This window comes from Phodopus roborovskii, unplaced genomic scaffold (assembly GCF_943737965.1).
Source record: "Phodopus roborovskii unplaced genomic scaffold, PHOROB, whole genome shotgun sequence".
Taxonomy (NCBI): domain Eukaryota; kingdom Metazoa; phylum Chordata; class Mammalia; order Rodentia; family Cricetidae; genus Phodopus; species Phodopus roborovskii.
In genome coordinates this window covers 18,132,780-18,154,658 of record NW_026126410.1, presented here as the reverse complement: position 1 = coordinate 18,154,658, position 21,879 = coordinate 18,132,780, and the positions used below count along the sequence as shown (strand labels likewise).

The 21,879-nt window shown below is 38.4% G+C and overlaps 1 pseudogene; it reads left to right on the top strand.

The window, feature by feature from the left end:
• The window catches only part of LOC127220770 (dihydrolipoyllysine-residue acetyltransferase component of pyruvate dehydrogenase complex, mitochondrial-like), a 118,502-nt pseudogene extending 96,983 nt beyond the window's left edge, over nucleotides 1-21,519 (top strand).
• The last annotated feature ends 360 nt before the right edge of the window (nucleotides 21,520-21,879 follow it).

Sequence of the window (21,879 nt, the reverse complement as noted above, 5' to 3'; positions counted from 1 at the left end):
ATAGATCATAGACCTAGGGGAAAAGGCAAATTCCCCTTTCTTCTCCCCTGGGAGGGTGAGAACGTCCATGGGGAGTCTTCAAATTCTGTCATATCATTTGGAGTAGGGCCTAGTCCCTACCCCATATGTCTAGGCTGCGGGATTATCTCCCGGTGTGTAAAATGGGTTCCCAAAGTCCATTCATATACTAGGGATAAATACTGATCCACTACCAGAGGCCCCATGGACTGCTGAGATGTCCCAACTGACACTACATTCAGGGAATCTGGATCAGTCCTATGCTGGTTTCTCACCTTACAGATTTTTTGCCTATATATATTGTGCTTTCTGATTTTGTTTTTATGGATTTTCTTGGTGTGCAAATATGTTTGTCTGCATCTCTATGTGTCTTGTGCATTTCCTTTGGATTTTTCTGTTTTATTCAACTCTGGTTTGCTTGTTTTATTATCACTTTTTAGATGCCTGTCCACATTCCAATGAGAGGTGGGGGGAATGTGGATTTGAGTGGGTGAGGAAGTGGGAGAATCTGGGAAGAGTTGGGGGAGCAAAAACCATAATCAAAATACATTGGATGAAAAACAGTTTCTACAGAGGTTATTTTCTTTTACGTTTTTGTTTTGTCTTGTTTTGTTTTTTGTTTTTTGTTTTTTGGTTTTTTTAGACAGGGTTTCTCTGTATTGCTTTGGAGCCTGTCCTGGAACTCACTCTGTAAATCAGACAGGCTTTGAACTCACACAGATTCGCCTGCCTCTGCTTCCTGAATGCTGCAATTAAAGGCGTGTACCACAAATGCTGGGCAAAAGTAGAAGAGCATAGCTTTTGCATTTTAAAGTATATTAATCTTGTTCATAATAGGAAGCATGGGGCAGGTGAGATAGCTCAGTGGGTAAATACTAAATACTGTTGCCTTTATACCTAGACCCATGTGGTAGAAAGAGAGAACTACCTCCTGAGAATTGTGCTCTTCATCCACCCATGAAAGTGCTCCCTCTCTCTCTCTCTCTCTTCCTTTCTCTCTCTCTCTCACTCACTCATCACTCACACGCGCGCGCGCACACACACACACACATACAGAGGAAAGCATTTGTTAATTAATTAATTAATAAGTGAAAATGCATAAAAGGAAAGACAGAGTAGAAGAAAATGAATGCAATGAATTTGAAAATCAAAGTACAGTCATTGGAGAGTTCATTGTCTGTAATTGAAACTCATAAATTGTTAAACATTACTTTTTCTGAGCTTGTTTAATTCAAATAACATGATGGATTTGAAATACATTTATTGCAATTTGTATTAAATTCATTGTATTAAATAAACTGCACTGAATTTATTTGTATTAATCCAGATTACTGGATAACTTCTAATTAACCATTAGTAAAATACTAGAAATGTCATAGATACTTGCAAATTTATAGAACCAACTGGGATTTTAAAGGAAAGTTTTCTTATTTGCTTAAATAATACTTCATTATATCCCAAAACGAAAATGTAATAAGACATAAAATACTATAATAAGAAAGATATTTCTGTCTTTATCAGTTTTAGCATATCCTAACTGTGTTAAATTTGAAATAATAGACTTCATCTCAGAAACCAATAATTTATGGAGGTGTCTGATATGCCTGGGTTGTTACAGAAAGAATTTCAAAAAAAATAATAAAAATAAAAAATAAAATGGAAGATCTTAGGAATGAGGCCAAGAGAAGCGGTTGTTTTGTTAAACAAGACCAAACCATATCAACAAACATGAAATCACCTACCCAGAACAGAATGAAATTGCATAATTGAAATTTTGAAATGAGTTAATGACGCTCAATATTTGTAAAAGCCTATGCATGCAAGAACTCAAATGTTTTCTTGTTACATGTTGAGAAGCAGACCTATATAATATGTGGTGACATTTACATTCATTTCTCTTTCTCTTTTATTTCTTCTTCATGATATCCTGGAGAAAATAGGAAGTTGATAGCTAAATATATGAAATAAAACATAATATAGATAAGGAAGTAATAAATTCAGCACACAAAATAAATAAAAAAAAAAAACACAACACTAGAAGGAGGACATCACAAATTGATTTTTGGAGCTCTGAGAATTTTAGTGGTTTTATTTAATGAGTATCATATTTACAATGCTGACAAAATAACATCTAACCAAGTTGTAGAGATCAAGTTATGCTGGTATGAGGTTACAGTCATTCAGGCTATGCCTTGCCCTGAGTGACTGTTTTACAAAGTAGAAGCTGGCTCCATTGTAAGTACTATTGCTGAATCAGAATGATTCTGCATCTCCTTTATACACACAGACAGCTACCTCCTGTCCAGCACAAACCATGAGGCATTTCTTCATAGAAGTAATATGTGTCACTCATGCACATATACAAGTAGAGGAAACAGTCATACCAAAACTATTCATAAAATCCAGTCCCATGAACTTGTCAAATACATCAAGTCAACAAAAGGTATAGCTCCCCTCCATGCATTGAGATCACTTGGTACATTGTAAACAGTAAACTATGAATTTGTGGAGGTTTGAAAAAAAAATGTCTCCCAAAGGAAGTGCCACTATTAGGAGGTGTGGCCTTGTGGAATAAATGTGATCTTGTTAGAAAAAAGTATGTCATTTTGGGGTGGGCTTTGAGGTCTCTTTTGCTCAAGCTTCAGTCAGGATGACACTGAGTCTACTTCCTGTTGCCTGCATATCAACTATTGAAACCTTTAGAAAGCTAGCTTCTAAAGTCTTCTCTCCTGGTTCAAAAAAAAAAAAAAAAAAAAAAACAGTGACAAATAAGCGAAGGAACTAAAACCTGAGCGAAAAAAAGAATCTACTTATAACATTATCTTTCTATCCATGTCTTTTTGTTATTCTTTATCCTCCAGCAACAAAATGTTTCCAGTTACATAACATTACAAACAGCAATTTTCCAGCCCTAGTGGTGTTCCAGGGCTGTAATTCTTTTGTGCCACAAAAGACAGAAAGATCTTCACATGAGGGTGGGGAGGTATCATGAATGTTAGATCAAAGTGGCTAGTAAATATCCCATGACTCCTTAACAGGAAAGAAGGTTAGTTAAGAGATTGAATCATCAGGGAATTCTAGAACCGGGGTCTAGTGTGCTACACTACATTTTTAAGTGGTTAGCTAAAAGTTTATAGTCAATAAAACTCATGAGTAAGGCAAAGATTGTCTCTTAATTCTGTGGCTGTTTTTCTCCCATCATGCATAGGGAGTACCGGGTAACCTGGCAACCTAGTAAACAACAGAAGAATACAGGCAAGCAGCTTTTAGTCTCCTGTCTGCACTTTCAATATGGTTTCCTGATAAAAGAAACGTTTAGCATCAATTACTTAGAGCTGAAAGTCAGGCAAAGGATCTAAATTTAATTTGCACAAGAAATGGAACCTGGCCCTTCCATTGCTCTGGCCTCAGTGGTAGCACAGGCCTTAAGGAAAGTTGAATTTTTCCTGAAGATGAGCAAATAGGCTGATTACCTTTGTCGTCATCTTCTCAGGGGAAACACAAGCAGTAAACTCTGAGCTAAAGTATTGGGTTAGACTGTGATGATGGTAAATGCAAAAAGTTTGAGAATCTTTTAGTGCAGGATTAGTTTGGGTTATTTTTCTCTATCTTCCAACAAGGTAAAAATAGGCCATGCTTATTTTTTTTTTCTTTCTATCTGGACAGCTATGAATCAACAGCTTTGGTTGAGAAGTAATTCCATGTCCTTGGATATCTGGTATTGTCTTAGATGGAATGCTTTTGCCTGGGCCCTAAACACTGACCAAATACCTGTCAATAAGGATAATTATAGAAGTCAGATCTCTGTACTTAAAGGGAAACAAGAACCTGATATTGGGAAACAGGTCTCACCCTTAGCTGCAAGATGTAGTCAGTAAACTAGGATCTGGTAATGGAGAACAGGTTTTACATATAGCTAGGGGATATAATTAGTAAACTCCAAATGCATGGGAGAAATTGTGCCCAGTAAATGATCAGATAGTGCTAAACTGTAGGAAGTAAATCCTAAGTTTGTTATAGACAGGCATAAACTACAGGAAGAATATACAGCAAGAAACAGCCACTTTTATTCATAAGACTATAACTACTGCCTGCAGGCCACCATGTTCTGAATCTATAAGTGAACCAGGCCAATTAAATGTTTTCCTTTATAAGAGTTACCATGTGATCATGGTGTCTCTTCACAGCAATATAAACCCGAATTAAGACACTGTTATTCAGTAGGTGCCAATATTGTAGAAAGCACAGATGTATCATCTATGCACCTGATACACTATGCTCATTACAAGCAATTCCAAAAAGAAATGACATAGATAGACTAATCTGTGAGTATATATAAAGATTTATTAGGGATCAAACTGCCAAAGCTGTGTGGAGGGGTGGGAAGGAGGGGGACGCAGAGAAGAACAGAATGGTATAAAAGCAATCAGATTTCATATGACAGCATGATGGGGATCTAAACTGATATAGGCTGTCCAGATTGACCTGGAGCTAAGCATCCTTGCCCAAGGTAGTTGACTCTGGGGGAAAGCTTACATATTAAGAGTTGTTCCTTACAAACAGGAACCTACCTAAGGAGATCTGCTTTTCTGGTAAATAGAAAGCCACCTTAGGCATGTTTATCTGACCAAAGTCTTTCCATTTAGGACTATGTCACCAGCACTGCCATTGTGGGGGCAGGAACGTTGAACCTAACACACTCAATTTAAGTTTTCAGGAGAATTCTTTCAAATAAAATCTGTGCTAGTTCGTGTATGTCCATAAGTCTGTGTCTGTGGGACTATTGCAGTAGAAACTTGCTACATTAACATAAGCTCAATTTAAAATGAATCTCATAGTTTTCTTTCTTTGCTAATGTCCTGGTAAAAGTTAATCCACACTAATGGAGAATAATACTCATTTTGCTAAAGAATGTTAAATCGCCATCTGTTACTTTAGTGGAGAGCTGGGCCTTTGGCTTTCACTTTATCTATTTTCTGCTGTCTCCTGATTTGTCTTCAATGCTCTCTTCTGGCTGGGACCCTGTTTTTGTTTGCTTTTCTTCAGTGTTTTGCTTTCTGTTTCTACTCTCTTTGTGACTTAAATGTCAACCTTTCTTCATTTCCTTTAGGTCTTCACTGCTCTCACTTTATCTCTAGTGGCCGAAGGTCAAGGAAGGGCTTAGCTGACTGGGTTGAAGTGTAAAATTCAGGGAGACAACAGGGGCCAGTACAAACCAGACTTTCTGCCAAGTATAAGCCAAGAATCTTGCTTCCTGAAGAAAACTGTATTCCCACTGTATGGCTAATGAATTGGTTCCTCAGTGAACATGCCCACACATTTTTGTAGATGCAGACTAATTCTCTTAGGTTGATCAATACACCTCAGATTTTCTATTCCCTTCATGTACTGGTTTCCAGTGGGAAATTCCAGCCACCAGTCTTAACCAGTAACTTCACTTGCTTCTGTATCTACTCTTAGAAAGCAAAAGAGATTTGCACTTTGTATTTTCTATTACTACCAGAAAAGAAAAGTTATCAAAAGTTTAATAGCTTTGACAACATTATTTGCTGTCCCATAAATTTTAATAGTAGAAGGCCAACACAGGTGCCAGCATCTATGCTCCCTCAGGGCTCTGTAAATCATGTTTCCATGCTCACTGAGTTTGCTGGCACAATGTCATTCCTTATAATTTACAAAGAGATGCCTCATATCCTTGCAGGCTTTCAGTTATTCTCTACCTTCCAATTCTAAGGCCTTACTAGCAGGTTTTCCTGCCATCCTGGACCCACAGCCATGTCAGCCCCAAATAACACACAGAGACGCTGTATTAGATATAAAGCTGTTGGCCTGTCACTAGTGTTTCTTATTTGTTAGCTCTGTTTTAAATATCAACCCATTTCTATCAATCTAAGTATTTCCATGTGGTCTATCTTACCAGAGAGAGGAACCAGACCTCTGTTCTCTCAAGTCCTACATGTTGAATCTCCTCCTCCCTCTCCCCAAAACCTCCTTGCCTCATAGTCCAGCCTATTTTGCTCTCCTATTGGACAACAGTGCTTTATTCATTAACCAGTAAGAGAAACATATTTACAGAATGACATCTCCCATCAAAGGCCTGTGTTTGCTTCTCATTCTTGAGTTTGCTTATCTCAAAACTAGAATCTGTGACCCAATTCTTTCTGTTTATAGTGCCTCATTTCCCTCTATCATATGTCTCTTTCATATCTTTCAATAGAATGTTTACAGCTCTGAGGGATTTCTTTGATTAGATTGGGCTCACTGGCATAATACAACATAATCTACTTTAACATCTTTCTTGTTACAAGTTACAACTGAAAGACCTTTTTGGATATGCTAAATAGTGCACTCACAGTTTCTGAGATTAGGGTATAGGCACCTTTAGGGACAAATAATCAACCTACTATATGATGCCTAATTCTCCTTCAGTTAAAGCATCTATGTAATGCTTGCTCACTTGGAGTTTTTCGAACTACCCAAAACCTTAAAGGGCATTAACTTGTTAAAGATTTACTTTTGCTTTTTGAATCCCAGCAGATTGTCTTAAAATGGTTACCCATCTGCCAAGCAAGTCATAATGTACTTTGTTTGCTTGAGTTCCTGTGAGGAGTACTACTACCTCTCAGTAGCCTTACTTGTTCAAGTTAAATACTAGAACACCTATCTCTGCCTCCTTCCTCAATCATTAGCCTGGTTCCTTGATACTTATTTGTGAGGAGCTTGAATAAGCCATACCTATTAAAATTACCTAAGCCACTATTATTTTCATACAAAGTCCATGTCTTTTCTTAGAACACTATTACATTATGAACCACAACAATAACCAGCATGGCAATATAAGGGCATCATATTTTGATGCTAACCAACAGCTCTCTAATTACACATAAGGTATGCTACAACATGAGGGAAATCATGCCTGGTACTGGTAACCTGGAGCTAGTGAGGTCATGGATCTTAGAGGAGAACCTAATACTACCATGTTATTAAATGGACATTGTTCCTAACTGCATTCTTAATATCTACCCTTATGTTTGAAGATAAGTGTATCACTTACCTATCATCAAAGAAACATCACTTTGCAATAGGAGCTCACTCCATAAAGCCACACCCAGTCAAACTATAAAGACCAAGTGACTGTGGATTAAGCAGTCACACTTAGTGCATGTGAAACAGAAGTCCTACACATCATAGAAACATCATGGAAAATGGAGGGGGGTACATAATGATTTTAAAAGTTATAGGACCAGCGAAGCTGCTGTAATATTATGTCTTCTGGAAAGGAGAAGGAAGCTATACCCATGATACCTCAACAATATGGCTGCCTAAACAAAACTTGGAAAAGAACAACACCAACAGACATGCTAATATAAATGGAGAAATATCATAGGGCCCAATGCAAAGACAAAGAACTACAGGCAACTAAATAATCCTTAAATTGGGAGAAATAATCCTCCCCAGGAATGAGTCCTTAGTTGGTTATCTAATACCAAGGGATGGGCCTTAAAAAATCACCCATATAAGCAACAGTAAATAAACTCAGCAAGTTATATTTATATACTGAGACGTACTGTTTTCTTTACTTGTTATTGTTATATATAGATGCCACCATTTTGAGAGGGGACAAGGAGAACATGGAGGAGTCAGGAGTAGGAAAGAAAAGGGGGAAAGAGAGTAACTACATTTTAAGTTGTAAAACGAATACTACTAAAAATTTCCATGAGCTTTCTATAGTAGAAACAAAAACATTTTTTGCCTTTCTACAATATCATATTTTATTGAGTAACAATGAATTCACATGAGGTGTCAAGCCCATGTCTACCCAGGTATAGAGTCATCCTCAATAAACAATCAAAAATTGCTTGTAAAACAGTCTTAGAGTATGGCACAGTTGAAAAAACAAAATAAAACAACAAACAAACAAGCAATAACAACAATTAAAAAAACCCCACTGTTTCATACAATTTAGAGTAACTTCAAGCCAGGCACAGCTGATGGGAACACAAATATCAAGGTGTATATTCAAACAGTTCCAAACAGAGCCAGAAAAGAGGCATTCTATTCTCTATGAGTTTTGATTTCCTTACAATATCTTTTCTGTAAAGATATCAAATATCTAAAGAAATGTGTTCTGTTTAGCTATCAAGTCTAACTTATGATCCTCTAAGCTCTCTTCCCAATGAGCTTGTATTAAAGGTGTGTGCCACCCTAAGTGGCAACATTTCATTAGTTTAATGACTAAATAACTTGTTTTATTACCACAGTGTTTATCTGTTCATCAGTTAATAAAAAAACTTTTTTTTTTATTTTTGGGCTATTGTTAACAGTGCTACATGCCAAAAAGTTTCACTGTTTTATGTTTGTGTTTGTTTTTTTTAAAGAATGTTTTCTTTTTCTTTTTTTTTTTTTTCTTTTTTATTTAACATATTGATCTCAGTTTCCCCTCCCTCCCTCCCTTTGTCTCTTCCACACTTTCATGCCCCCTGACCACGCTCACATCCCATTCTCCCCCACACACCACATGTAGGATGATGCCTTCCTGGAGGGGTCATCTAAATCTGTCAAGTCATTTGGAGTAGGGACTAGGTCTTCCCTCCTGTCTCTAGGTTAAGTGAGTATCCCTCCATGGGGAATGTGCTCCCAAAGTCCTTTTGTGCGCCAGGGATAGATACATCCTGGTTCCACTGTCAGAGGTCCCTTAGACTGCCCAGGCCATCTAACTAAGACCCATATTCAGGGGGTCTGAGTCAGTCCAATGCTGGTTTCCCAGCTACCAGTCTGGGGGCCCATTAACTCCTCCTTTTTCAGGTTAGCTGTCTCTGTGGGTTACTGTAGTCTGTTCTTGTCCTCCTTCTCTGCACCTGGATTCCAGTTTGGCTCAGTGTTTAGCTTTGGGTGTCAGCTTCTGTTTCCATCAGCTACTAGATGAGGGCTCTATGATGGTGGATAAGTTAGTCATCAATCTCATTACCAGGGAGGGGAATTTATGGCAACATTTCCCACTGTTGCTCAAATTGTTAGTTTGGTTCATCCTTGTAGGTCTCTGGACATTTCTCTAAAGTCAGTTTTCTCTTCATACCTATAATGGCTCCCTCTTTTATGGTCTCTCTCTCTCTCTCTCTCTCTCTCTCTCTCTCTCTCTCTCTCTCTCTCTCTGTGTGTGTGTGTGTGTGTGTGTGTGTGTGTGTGTGTTTGTGTCTCCCTCTGTATATGTCTCTGTCTCTCTCTCTCTCATCTATTCCTCCACTGACTCAAACTTTCTAGTCCCACGTGCATTCCTCTCCTCCCCTTTTCTTTCTCCTAGCTCCCTCTCCACTCACTGTCCCCCCTCCACTCCCAATATACTCAGGAGATCCTGTCCCTTTCCACAGTCACAAAAAGAGGAACATGGTATATACTCACTCATATATGGATTTTAGACAGAGCAAAGGATCACCAGCCTATAATTCACACTGCCATAGAAACTAGGGACCATGTCCACAATAAGGTGTCTGCGTCCCCTTTTGTTCACATTAAATTTCGTCCTCTCCAGCACTTGGGACCTTGGGTGTTTTGGCTGACAGTCATTCTTGCTGGAGTGAAGCACCATACTGTCTTCACCTCTTACTGATGATTGCTGATGTTGAGCTCATTGTTTTTCATAGAGTTGTTGGCAATTTATAACATGTATGTGTATGTTTGTGTGTTTGTTCTGAATTTTCTTGTTACTGAGTCTGGGTCTTACTATAAAGCAAAACCAGTCTTAAATGCATGATCCTCTTCTACCTGAGTCTCCTAAATGCTGCCATTATAGGCATGTACACCACTACAGGCTACTATGTATCTAAAATGGAATTCATGATACTAGTAATGGGACCCAGCAGAATACCAGTGATGAACAGCTGTATAGAAAAAAATGGATACAACATACATATATAGATTGTTCTGTGTAGCAGCTGAGGCATACAAAGTTTCATTAGTTCTTGGAGCACATGCTGGCCACAAAACCCATTTCTAAAGGATTCTTTTGAAAAAATTAACTTTTTTGGAAAAATAACTTCATATTACATATTTTCATGCTATAATCGTATGGAAGGAAAATCAACAGTGAGAGGAAATTTGCAAACCATAGAACAATTGGGGTGTGTTTCCAAAGAAACCAAAAGGTAAAAATCTAAAACTGGCCTTGAAATAAATGGAAATGAAAAGCTCATAACAAGTTTATGGGATACAGAAGCAGCACTGCTAAGATGGACCCTCAGATGGAAAACTAGAATAAACAGCCTCATGATACAATTTTGTGAACCAAAAAAGCAAGTCCAACATCAGATGGGAGGAGGGAGAGGAAGGAATGAGGAAGTGGAAAGGAAAGGGCCAGAGAGAGGGGAGCCAGGGGGAGGGAGGAAGACAGACTAGAAAAGACAGAAATGCACAAAAGATCAATGAAACAAATAGTTGGGTTTCAAAAAGATAAACAAAATTAAAAAACATAAGAGAAAAAGAAAGCTGAGTCATAAATGAAAGCCGAGATGAAAGGAGAGGGTTCACAGCGGATAGGAAAGATTATTAGAGACCAAAATTAAACATGGCTTGTCGGGAACGTGCAGAGACAAAAGAGAAGAAACTGGAATGTTTCCTATATGTATACCCTTTCAGAATTGGATCTTCGAGCATAGGAGTCCTGAACAAACAAAGGATTAACAATTTGAATTAATAATTAAAAGTAAAAACAACCTCTCCTACCAATGAGATTCCAGAATGGGCAGCATCACTGCTGTGTTCCCTGGCTTTTGAGGAAGTGACAAGGATTATTCTCAAATTGTTTCAAAGTAAAGAATGGAAGGAAATATTTCAAATGTGTTCTTCATGGCCATCTTGTCCTGTAACTAAACCCAGCCCATAACAGAAAAAAAAATGATAAGCTAATGTTTCTAGTAAACATATGCAAAATTTGTCAATAAAACACAAGAAAAAATAAACAACTTTGGAAGCAAAAAGATTACACCTCTACCTCTTTGGAATCAAGTGGGATTTATTTACAATGGCACCCATGCACAAATCAGCAGATGAGAAAAATAACATCAGCAGGACAAACTGAAGCACACACATGCAAATGTGACAGTCTCAATGGTGTAAAGAAAGTATTAGATAAAACTCAATATCTGCACCTGGCAGGAACTCTTGATGTATGCACATACCCCAGCCCCTCCACTAATAATAAGTAAAATGAATTTGGGATAGAGAATCATGTGTCAATAAAAAACAAAACAGTTTCTGTGTGACTAACTCACACACACCCAGTGTTCTGAAAAAGACAAAGTTAAAACCTCTTCTTCTGGGTGACAAATGAAAGGACACCCTTGTTCATGAGTAAGGTGATTAACATTACTAAAATTGTCATATCATCCAAAATTATCTCTAGACTATGCAGTTTCTATCAAAATATAAATGGCATTCTTTATAAGTTAGAAAAACACCATGAAAATACATCAAATAGCTAAGAGAATCCTGACCCCAAAATGAAGGAGAAATGTGAGCTGTCCCTCAAATTATAAACATGACAGACAGAAGAAAGGGGTTCTTGAGGACATTCATTGATTTGAGCAAAGATTTTTGGGGATGTGACCTTAAAGACACAGGCAGCAATGCAAAGTTAGTGGTCTTTGTTTTTTCAATGTTATTGCTAAAATGTTTACATTTGAGTGCCTTCTAGATTAACTTTTAGAGTCCAATACTTACTATTTTTTCAAGACAGGAAATGCCAGACCAAATACACCATTTCCCTTCAGTGTTCTAAGTCTGAAAAAACCACATGGTTCTTGTCAACCCAAAGCCAAGACATGTTCCCTTTGGTGGGGTAAATCAGCAATGATGACAGAATTAGTACTATATTAAAGTGGTGTGTGGTGCCTGTCCTTTGTTGAAAACAAAACTCTCTTTCTCTCTCTGTTTTTTTTTTTTTCAGTTAGAATAGCCAAAAGCCATAAAGTGTCCAGAAGACTTTGGTAAATCTTGGGCCCAGCTGTGCTGAGCAAAGCTCCACATGCAAAGGTAGGATAAATCATCCTGTGTTTGGTACCCACATGTTCCAAATAACTTTGTGTTTGTTGTACTTTAATCAACACTAAGTTTAGATGCTGATATCAAGCAAATGGCTACATTTGATAGGAGAGTGAAAGTTTTAGCATTATTAGTCAAAAATTCCTGTTGAGTTAAAAGTGATGCACAATTCATTTTTTTATTTTTTCACATGTATGTATATTGTGGCTTTTATTCTCATCTTGTTCTTCAAGGAAATACTTTAAAATCTTTAAATAGCCAAACCAAGACATCAGGTTACAACTAATTGTGTTGAACTAATTTCTGTGGACATTTGCAAAGTGTGGTACATGCATCTGTTTCTATATTTCTTATGAGCTCATCTACCACAAGATTTTCTATAGCATAATTGAATAATTACCACATTATATTTAAAAGAAGAACAAATACCTACCAATTAAGCTGGGCACAGTGGTAGATGCATTAATTCCCAGCACTTGGGAACTAGAGGCAGGTGGATCCAGTCAACCAGGACTACATTGTGAGAACCTATCTGATAGAGAGAGAGAGAGAGAGAGAGAGAGAGAGATGATAGATAAATGATAAATATAGAAACTTTATATCTAATTCACAGTCTTTATTTAGCTTTCTAATATGTAACTTTTAGATATTTTTACCTCTGGTAGATGAAGAAAAGAACTGAATTTGTACTTGACAATTTACAGAGATCATTAGGAGAAATAACAAAAATAAAGAGGATGAATTTGAATGCATATTTATTAATTCCTATGAAATTTTAGTTTTGAAAATAGAATACTCAAATGTGATATGGAGAGCTGTTCCTTTTTTCATCAATCACTTACTATGATACATGACAAATACAACAGATCTCCCAAAAGTATACAGGATGAATTTACTTATTGATATCTATTTTCCATTTCATGTAAATAGTATTTATTTTATTCAACAACACTAATAGTGTTTACAACTGTCAGACAATTGCCTGAAATGTCCAGTTGGTCTCTGTTCGAGTCATGTGTCTCTTCACATGAACCTATGGTGAAAACAGAGAGGAAAGGGGATCTTTAAGTTGGCCACATTGGAATAAAATAACAGTAACCACAGATAGGTCACAATACTCCCAAATCAAGAATGCCTTGTGGCTAGTGGAATACATCTGCTTTCTATGATAAAATACTTCAAACCTCAGTTTTTTCTTGGCATCACTTGAGATAAAATTTGTCTCTCTTAAAGCTACTTCACAAGGGTCAAGATTGATCCTATTATGGAGCTGGACAGTGGCTCAGAAGTTAAGGGCACAAGCTGATCTTGTAGGAGACCCAGGTTCAACTCCCAACACCCACATGACAGCTCACAACCATCTGTAACTTCAGTCCCAGTGAAGATAGATCCTGTTACAAGAAATCACAGTCTAACAGCATCCACATTCAGCCCATGCCCCCATGAGTACCAATATACTTTGATATCTAGATATATGCTTTTGACCCGTGGATTAGCTGGAAAGTTCTGTCTGTAGAGAAAGTTTGTTACAGTCTTTTAAGAAGTTTCAAACACTAATCAAGTGTTTAGGACAGTGGTTCTCATCCTTCATAATGCTGTGACTCATTTAATACAGTTTATCATGTTGTGCTTACTCCCAACCATAAAATTATTTTCAATGGTCCTTCATAACTGCAATGTTGCTAGTGACACATATTGTAATGTATATGTATTATATACAGGATGTATTTTCATCATTACAAATTGACCCAAAGGGGTTACAACCCATAGGTTGAGAGGTGCCAGTTTGTATCTACCTCTTCTTTAAAATATTCTGATTTTATAAATGGTTTTGTATTTCATCTTTCTTGACTTAAATATCTCCCCCAACTCTGTAAGTCATTCTAAAAATTTATTTTTAACACCAGATAACTTGCTTTTAAGAAAATATATTCATGGGACTAGAGAGATGGCTCAATAGTCAAGAGCACTGACTGCTCTTCCAGAGGTCCTGAGTTCAATCCCAGCAAACACATGGTGGCTCACAAAATCTGTAATGAGATCTGGTGTCCTCTTCTGTCATGCAGGCATACATGCAGGTGGAACACTATATACATAATAAATACATCTTTTAAAAAAAACTCAAAACTAAAAAAAAAAATCGGTGAAAATGTATTCATTTAAATTCCTTCCAACCCTACATTTTAACACTCCTTCTGTTCATATAATTTGAGAAGAAATGAATCATTATCTGTTCAAAGTATGTAGACTCCCACAGAAAGGTATGGTTCCCAGTGTAAAACAGAGACACCCCAGCACCTAAGCTTGTCCTATGGCCATTGAGTGTGAGAACATTGTTGGTTGTACAAGACTTAGTGTTGTGTCTCATCATATCACTTTATCATGTCTGTTTAGAGGCCTGTTTTCAAGAGATGTGGAAGAAAATTATTCCAGGATAACTATGATTGAAAGCATTTAATTGTATATTTAATTGTATATTTTAATTGTATATTTTGAAGTATAGTTTCTATTAAAATTTCATAGAAGATTTCAATAGAGAACACTTACTAAGTAATATAGAATTTTTTTTCTTTTTTTATTATTATTTTATTTAATTTTATATAACAAAGTCCAATTAAATGAAAACAAACATTTATACACAATATTTGGGAATTTGGGCGTCGTTCTTTCCAAACTACTTCCTGCTGGTAAGGGGCGCTGTCATGGGGGATTCGAAGAAGATTCAGATATCCTGGCTGTAGTCTGTAGGGCTGTTTTGTCCAGCTGTTTTGAATGTAGGATCACCTTGTACTATGTTTCAGGCGGTCTGGTGTGATCAAACCACATGAGTCTGGAAGGAATCCACATCTTTTCATTTTCTGTGGAAACAAAAATAGAAATCCTTTTCCCCAGTAACTTGTCCTTCAACTTAAATTTTGGAGTCAAAGCATTTCTTTTAATTTAATTAATTATTTTACATGTCGATCCCAGTTCCCTCTCCCTCCCTCCCTCCCTCCCTTCCTTTTACCCTCTCTGCCCTCTCACATGCACTCTAAACACCCTCCCATCCCATCCCCCACTCCAATTCCATATGTCGGGGAATGCTATCCAGTTGGGGTCATGTAGATCTGACTTATTTCAGACTTGAGTCCTAATCATAATCATACTCAGTTCCAAACATGATCAACTTTGCCTGTTTGTGATACGTTTGCTCCCTTGTCCTTATGATGGCAAACATATCTACAAAGCTTCTATAAGTGGGATGTTAAGAATCACATTGAAAGAGATCTAATCAGATATGAACGTGCCATAGCTTGCCTTCGAATTCCAGCAATCTACCATGAACATCATGGTCTAGACAGCCAGTGCTTTCAGACCATATGGCAATAACAGGAAAAAAAAAAAAAGAAGCAGCAATGACTTCAATTCAGAACTCAAAATAAACTATCATGACCCCTAACCTAATGTAGAATCAGCTAGCTGAACTGAACACAGATTAGCCAAATTCCAGCTGGCCCACACATCCTGTTCTGTAAACCACTGGCTTCTGGAGAAGTTACTTATGCACCATTACTGTGCCAATACCTCAACAATAAAATGTAAGGTGCAATATCAACTGGGCACATCTCCAGGAAAGAACTAACTCTCTGGCTCTAGTGCAACTGTAAAGAATATATGTTCCAAACAGTCCTGGGAAGAAACAAGATGTCTTTAGATCAGTATGAGGTAGAGATAAAATTATGAAAACAGAACACCAAACAAACCAAAAATTATAAATGACAGGAGGAACAATGACTGTGGGTAGGTAAATTAAGATTAAACTTCTAGCCCAGAACCACCTCATTAACCCTGTACAGACCACAAATAAAGATTTCAAAGCCCTTAATATTGGCTTCTTATCCATCTATCACCTTTGATAAATAGAGTATAAATGAAAAAAGAGTACATTTGAAACAAAATCACACAAATTTTCATTAAAAATGGAAGAAAAGTTTTGTGAACTTGTGTTATACAAACATTTTTAAATTTTAATATAAAAAATGAAATCTGTAAAAAAAAAAAAAAAAAAAAAAAAAAAGAAGAGTCTTTGCTCAACAAAAAGATGCTGAGAGAGTAGGAAAACCCAGAAATTTTGAAAATATTTGCCAGTCACATTTCCTAATAAGTTCTTTTTTCCATTATTATTAATTTTGGATTAGTTATTATAGTATTTGTTGAGATTATAACATAGTCTCATCTTTTTCCCATTCTCTTTCCTACCTCTAAACCCTCTCACATACCCCCTCCTTCCTTTTTCAAATCGTTGGCCTCTTCTTGATTGTCATTGCACAAGCACAGGTTTGTGTGTGTGTGTGTGTGTGTGTGTGTGTGTGTGTCTATGTATGTGTATTTTCCCAAAATACATAAGTACAGCCTGCTCAATTTTATAATGTTACTTGTATGTATTTTTCAGAGCTGATCATTGCTTAATGCTAAAGCAGACAACACATTTAAGCAGACATGAGACAGCTACTAATTACAATAACCAATGTAGTGAGATAGTTCTGTGGCACTGACCACGCCCATTGGGGGTGGAGCCATGGGCAGAGTGACCTGTGGAAGGAGGTCGGAGGGGGCCAGTAAAGGCTCTCTCTTTCTGGCGTGACTCGGACAGGAGAGGATAGGGTTGAATTTCCTGGTGTTTATCTGTCTAGGTTGTAAGTTATTTCTCCCTGAATAAACATCTATTCGGCCTATTTGTTTATCCTTATTTAACCGCGTTATCTGGTGTCAGAAGTGGGATGAAAAAGATTTAAAATTTTCCACACCATTTAGGGTCAGGGGAGTTTTCCCTGTATCTATTCATGAAAAGCCAGCAACGAAGAAACATCCAAAAGGTGTCATTGCATATCAGTGGGAACCAATACGTATGAAAAATTTAAAAGGTATAAAGGAAGCAGTAGTCTCTTATGGCATGCACTCACCTTATGTGAAGCAATTAGTAGAGTCATGGGCATGGAATAACAAGGTAACCCCTAAGGATTGGGATCAATTAATATCAGCTATCCTTGAAAGCTCCTCTCAATTAGAATGGAGGGCTTTATGGAGAGAGGAAGCAAAAGCTCTTGAACTTCAGGGCTTAAAGAAAGGTTATAAAGCTCCCCAAGATAAAATTCTTGGTGAGGGTCTCTATGCTGACCCAGAAACCCAAGCTGCCTATGATAAACACATCTTGTCTCTATGCAGTACAGCAGCTCTGAATGCTTGGGATAAGGTTCATGAATTAGGAGAGAGGATAGAACCCTATACCAAGATAAGGCAAGGACCTAGAGAACGTTTTAGTATCTTTCTAGAAAGATTATCTAGGGCAGTACAATTAGAGATAGCAGACATAGATGCTAGGCGAATACTCATAGAATCTTTAGCTTATGCGAATGCGAATCCTCAATGCAAACAGGTGCTTTGACCTTTAAAAATGCGATCAGCACCCTTAGATGAATGGGTCCTATATACAGGCAACATTGAGTATAATGACAATAAGACTGAAGCATGGGTAGGAGAAGCCATATCTAAAGGTCAGAGAAGACATCAAGATAACAGAGTTCCTTACTATGATGACTTAGAAGCTTGGGTAGGAGAAGCCATCCCCAAAGGTTTGAAGAGATATCAACATGTCAGATGTTATAACTGTGGTAAGATAGGACATCTAAAAAGAAATTGTAGGCAAAGCTTCCCTAGAAATAACACTCCCAGGAATGAATCAAACAGAAGGCCTCAGCCTCCTGGCTTATGTAGAAGGTGTGGCAAAGGCAGACACTGGACAAATGAGTGTAGATCGACCAGAGACAAGCAAGGAAACCCTTTACCATCGGGAAACTCCTTGGGGGGGCCTCTTGAAGGCCCCCACATCACAGGTGGTTCGAACATTCCCAGTCACAGTGGAAGACAATCTCCCACAGGACAATTAGAAAATTCTGTGCCTATTATAAAAACTCATACTGCTCTGGATGACGAACTAGTGACGGAAGTTGAATCAAACATGACAGAAGGAAATGAAAAACGTATATTTTGGCAAACTGCTATAAATAGTCATAGGCCTAGATTGATAGTTAAGATGAATAATAGACTGTTTGAGGGTCTCCTGGACACAGGAGCTGATGTAACTATCATATCTAATAAATCTTGGCCTCAAAGATGGCCCCTGCATGAGGTAAATGTTCAATTCTTAGGGATTGGAACCCTGTCTCAGGTAAAACAAAGCATGAGATGGATTGAATGTATAGGACCAGAAGGACAGAGAGGGAGGTTGAGACCATATGTGGCTGATGTAGTGATAAATTTATGGGGTCGTGATCTATTACAGCAATGGAATACACAGATTAACATTCCTCCTGTATTAGATAGGAACCATAGACGACCTCATGATTGTGGAAAGAATACTGTTAAGTACTATACAAGACAGAGACCAAATATCCAGGCAGTACAAAAACAAAATACAAATGCTGAACAAACAGAGGAACCAAAAGCCCTACCTTTAAAATGGCTAACAGAGGAACCTGTCTGGGTAGGACAATGGCCTATGACCTCTGAGAAGTTAGAAGCTTTAGAAAGCCTGGTTCAGGAACAGCTAAATGCTGGACATATTGAGGAATCAACCAGCCCTTGGAATTCTCCTGTATTTGTGATCAAAAAGAAATCTGGTAAATGGAGAATGCTTACAGACCTGAGAGCCATCAATAAAGTTATCCAGCCAATGGGCTCTCTACAGCCTGGAATGCCCTTGCCTTCTTTGATACCCAAAGAATGGCCTATTATAGTTATTGATTTAAAGGATTGCTTCTTCACTATACCTTTACAAGAACAAGACAAAGAGAAATTTGCCTTCACGGTACCTAATTATAATAATTCTCAACCGGTGAAGAGATATCAATGGAAGGTTTTGCCACAGGGAATGCTAAATAGCCCCACCCTGTGCCAATATTTCGTACAAAAACCGTTAGAAATAATTCGTAAACAGTTTCCACAATCCATAATCTATCATTACATGGATGATATATTGTTAGCTGACTCTAAAGGAGAAATATTAGAAAAAATGTTTGAGAAAGTAAAGGAAGTTTTACCTCGCTGGGGATTACAAATTGCACCTGAAAAAATACAAAAAGGAGAGTCTATCAACTACTTAGGATATAAAATAGGTCTACAGAAAATTAGACCACAAAAAGTACAGATCAGAAGAGATCGCTACCAGACTCTTAATGATCTTCAAAAATTACTAGGAGAGATTTCTCAACTGCAAACCATAATTGGAGTAGAAGGGCATGATTTGAAAAACTTGAAAATGGCCCTAAAAGGAGATAAGGACTTGAATAGTCCACGAATACTATCAGCTGAAGCTGAGAAGGAATTAGAATGGGTAGAAAAGAGGATACTAGAAGCACATGTGGACCGTGTGGATCCAAACATAGACTGTATTCTGGTTATATTACCATCTAGAGAATATCCTTCAGGGATTTTGATGCAGAGAGAAGATATCATATTAGAATGGATATTCCTACCACATAAACAGAATAAAAAACTAAAAACATATATAGAAAAGATCTCTGACTTGATTATAAAAGGTAAATTAAGACTTCGTCAGCTAATAGGAAGGGACCCAGCAGAAATTATAGTACCTTTAACTAATGAGGAAATTTCTTCCTTATGGAAAGATAATGAATATTGGCAGAGAGCTTGCAGTAACTTTTTGGGAACAATTAGCAACAACTATCCCAAAACTGAGAGAATCAAATTCATAAAGAAAACGATTTGGATTCTTCCACACATTGTAAGAAAAACACCTATTTCTGGAGTTCATACATTCTACACTGATGCAAACAAATCAGATAAGGCAGGATATAAATCAGGAAAAATTAGCAAAGTGGTTCAAAGCCCTTACAATTCTGTACAAAAGGCAGAATTGTATGCCATTCTCATGGTACTCATGGATTTTAAAGAGCCCCTCAATATAGTTACTGACTCTCAATATGCAGAGAGAGTCGTTTTACACATTGAGACTGCAGTGCCAGTGAAGGAAGCCCCAGCCCCGTTTGGGAGCCCACAGGCCGGCCTCACTGCGACTCGTTTCAGCAGCGGGACCCCGACCTATGGGATCCACTTGCTATGAGGCTGGAGCTCCTGCTCGGCTTGTCACCCCCAACCCCCCACCCCGCACCAGAAGGTTCCATTGCCTTCCCTTTCCCCTACGATGCAGGCAGGCACTATAGCCTGCTTGGGGAAAAAAAGGAGGGGAAAAAATCAACGAGGGTGATCTAATTGCAGAGGTTGAAACTGATAAAGCCACTGTTGGATTTGAGAGCTTGGAGGAGTGCTATATGGCAAAAATCCTTGTTGCCGAAGGGACCAGAGATGTGGCTCCATCATCTGTATCACAGTTGGAAAGCTCGAAGATATTGAGGCCTTTAAAAATTATACATTGTATTCAGCAGCAGCTACTACCCCACAGGCAGCAGCCCCAGCACCAGCTCCTGCTGCTTCTGCTGCACCTTCTGCACCTTCTGCCAAGGCACCTGGTAGTTCCTATCCTCCTCACATGCAAGTACTTCTTCCTGCCCTCTCCCCTACCATGACCATGGGCACGGTCCAGAGATGGGAAAAGAAAGTGGGTGAGAAGCTCAGTGAAGGAGACTTAACTGGCAGAGATAGAGAATGACAAGGCCACTATAGGCTTTGAAGTACAAGAAGGTTATCTGGCAAAAATCCTGGTCCCTGAAGGCACAAGGGATGTTCCCCTGGCAACTCCACTTTGTATTATAGTAGAAAAACAGGAAGATATAGCAGCCTTTGCAGACTACAGGCCAACGAAAGTGACCACCTTAAAGCCACAGGCACCACCACCTGTTCCACCCCCGGTGGCAGCTGTTCCTCCCACTGCCCAGCCTGCCTCTAGCACCCACACCCTCAGCCCTTCCTGCTGGACCAAAGGGAAGGGTGTTTGTTAGCCCTCTTGCGAAGAAGTTGGCAGCAGAGAAAGGGATTGACCTCACCCAAGTTAAAGGGACGGGACCAGAAAGCAGAATCATCAAGAAGGACATTGACTCTTTTGTGCCTTCTAAGGCTGCTCCTGCTGCAGCAGCTGCCATGGCTCCCCCAGGTCCAAGAGTGGCACCAGCTCCTGCAGCAGGTGTCTTCACGGATATCCCCATCAGCAACATTCGCCAAGTGATTGCAGAGAAGCTAATGCAGTCGAAGCAGACTATACCTCATTACTACCTTTCCATTGATGTAAATATGGGAGAGGTGCTGTTGGTACGGAAGGAGCTTAATAAGATGCTTGAAGGGAAAGGAAAAATCTCCGTTAATGACTTCATCATAAAAGCCTCAGCGTTAGCTTGTTTGAAAGTTCCCGAAGCAAACTCTTCTTGGATGGACACAGTTATAAGACAAAATCACGTGGTCAGTGCCACAGAACTATCTCACTACAAAGCAATTGGGGCTATGAGGAGATAGTTCAGCACTTAAAAGCACAAGACTCATGTTTGGTCCCCACACCCACATTGGGTGGCTCACAGCTACTTATAATCCAGCTCCAGGAGACCTGACATTCCTCAGTGGATGCCTTGGCACCATACTGATATGGGAACACCCATATATGGGAACACGCGCACACACACACACACACACACACACACACACACACACACACACAAAATAAATCTTTTTCAAAAAATAATAAGCAATAAAAAAAAAAGCTGGGTAGGGAAGGGGAGAGGGAACCAGGTTGGTATGTAAAATTAAAACTAAAATTTTAAATTAACTCCAACTTCTTAGATGGACACTCTCTTGCTGTTGGATCACTTGCCATGGGGA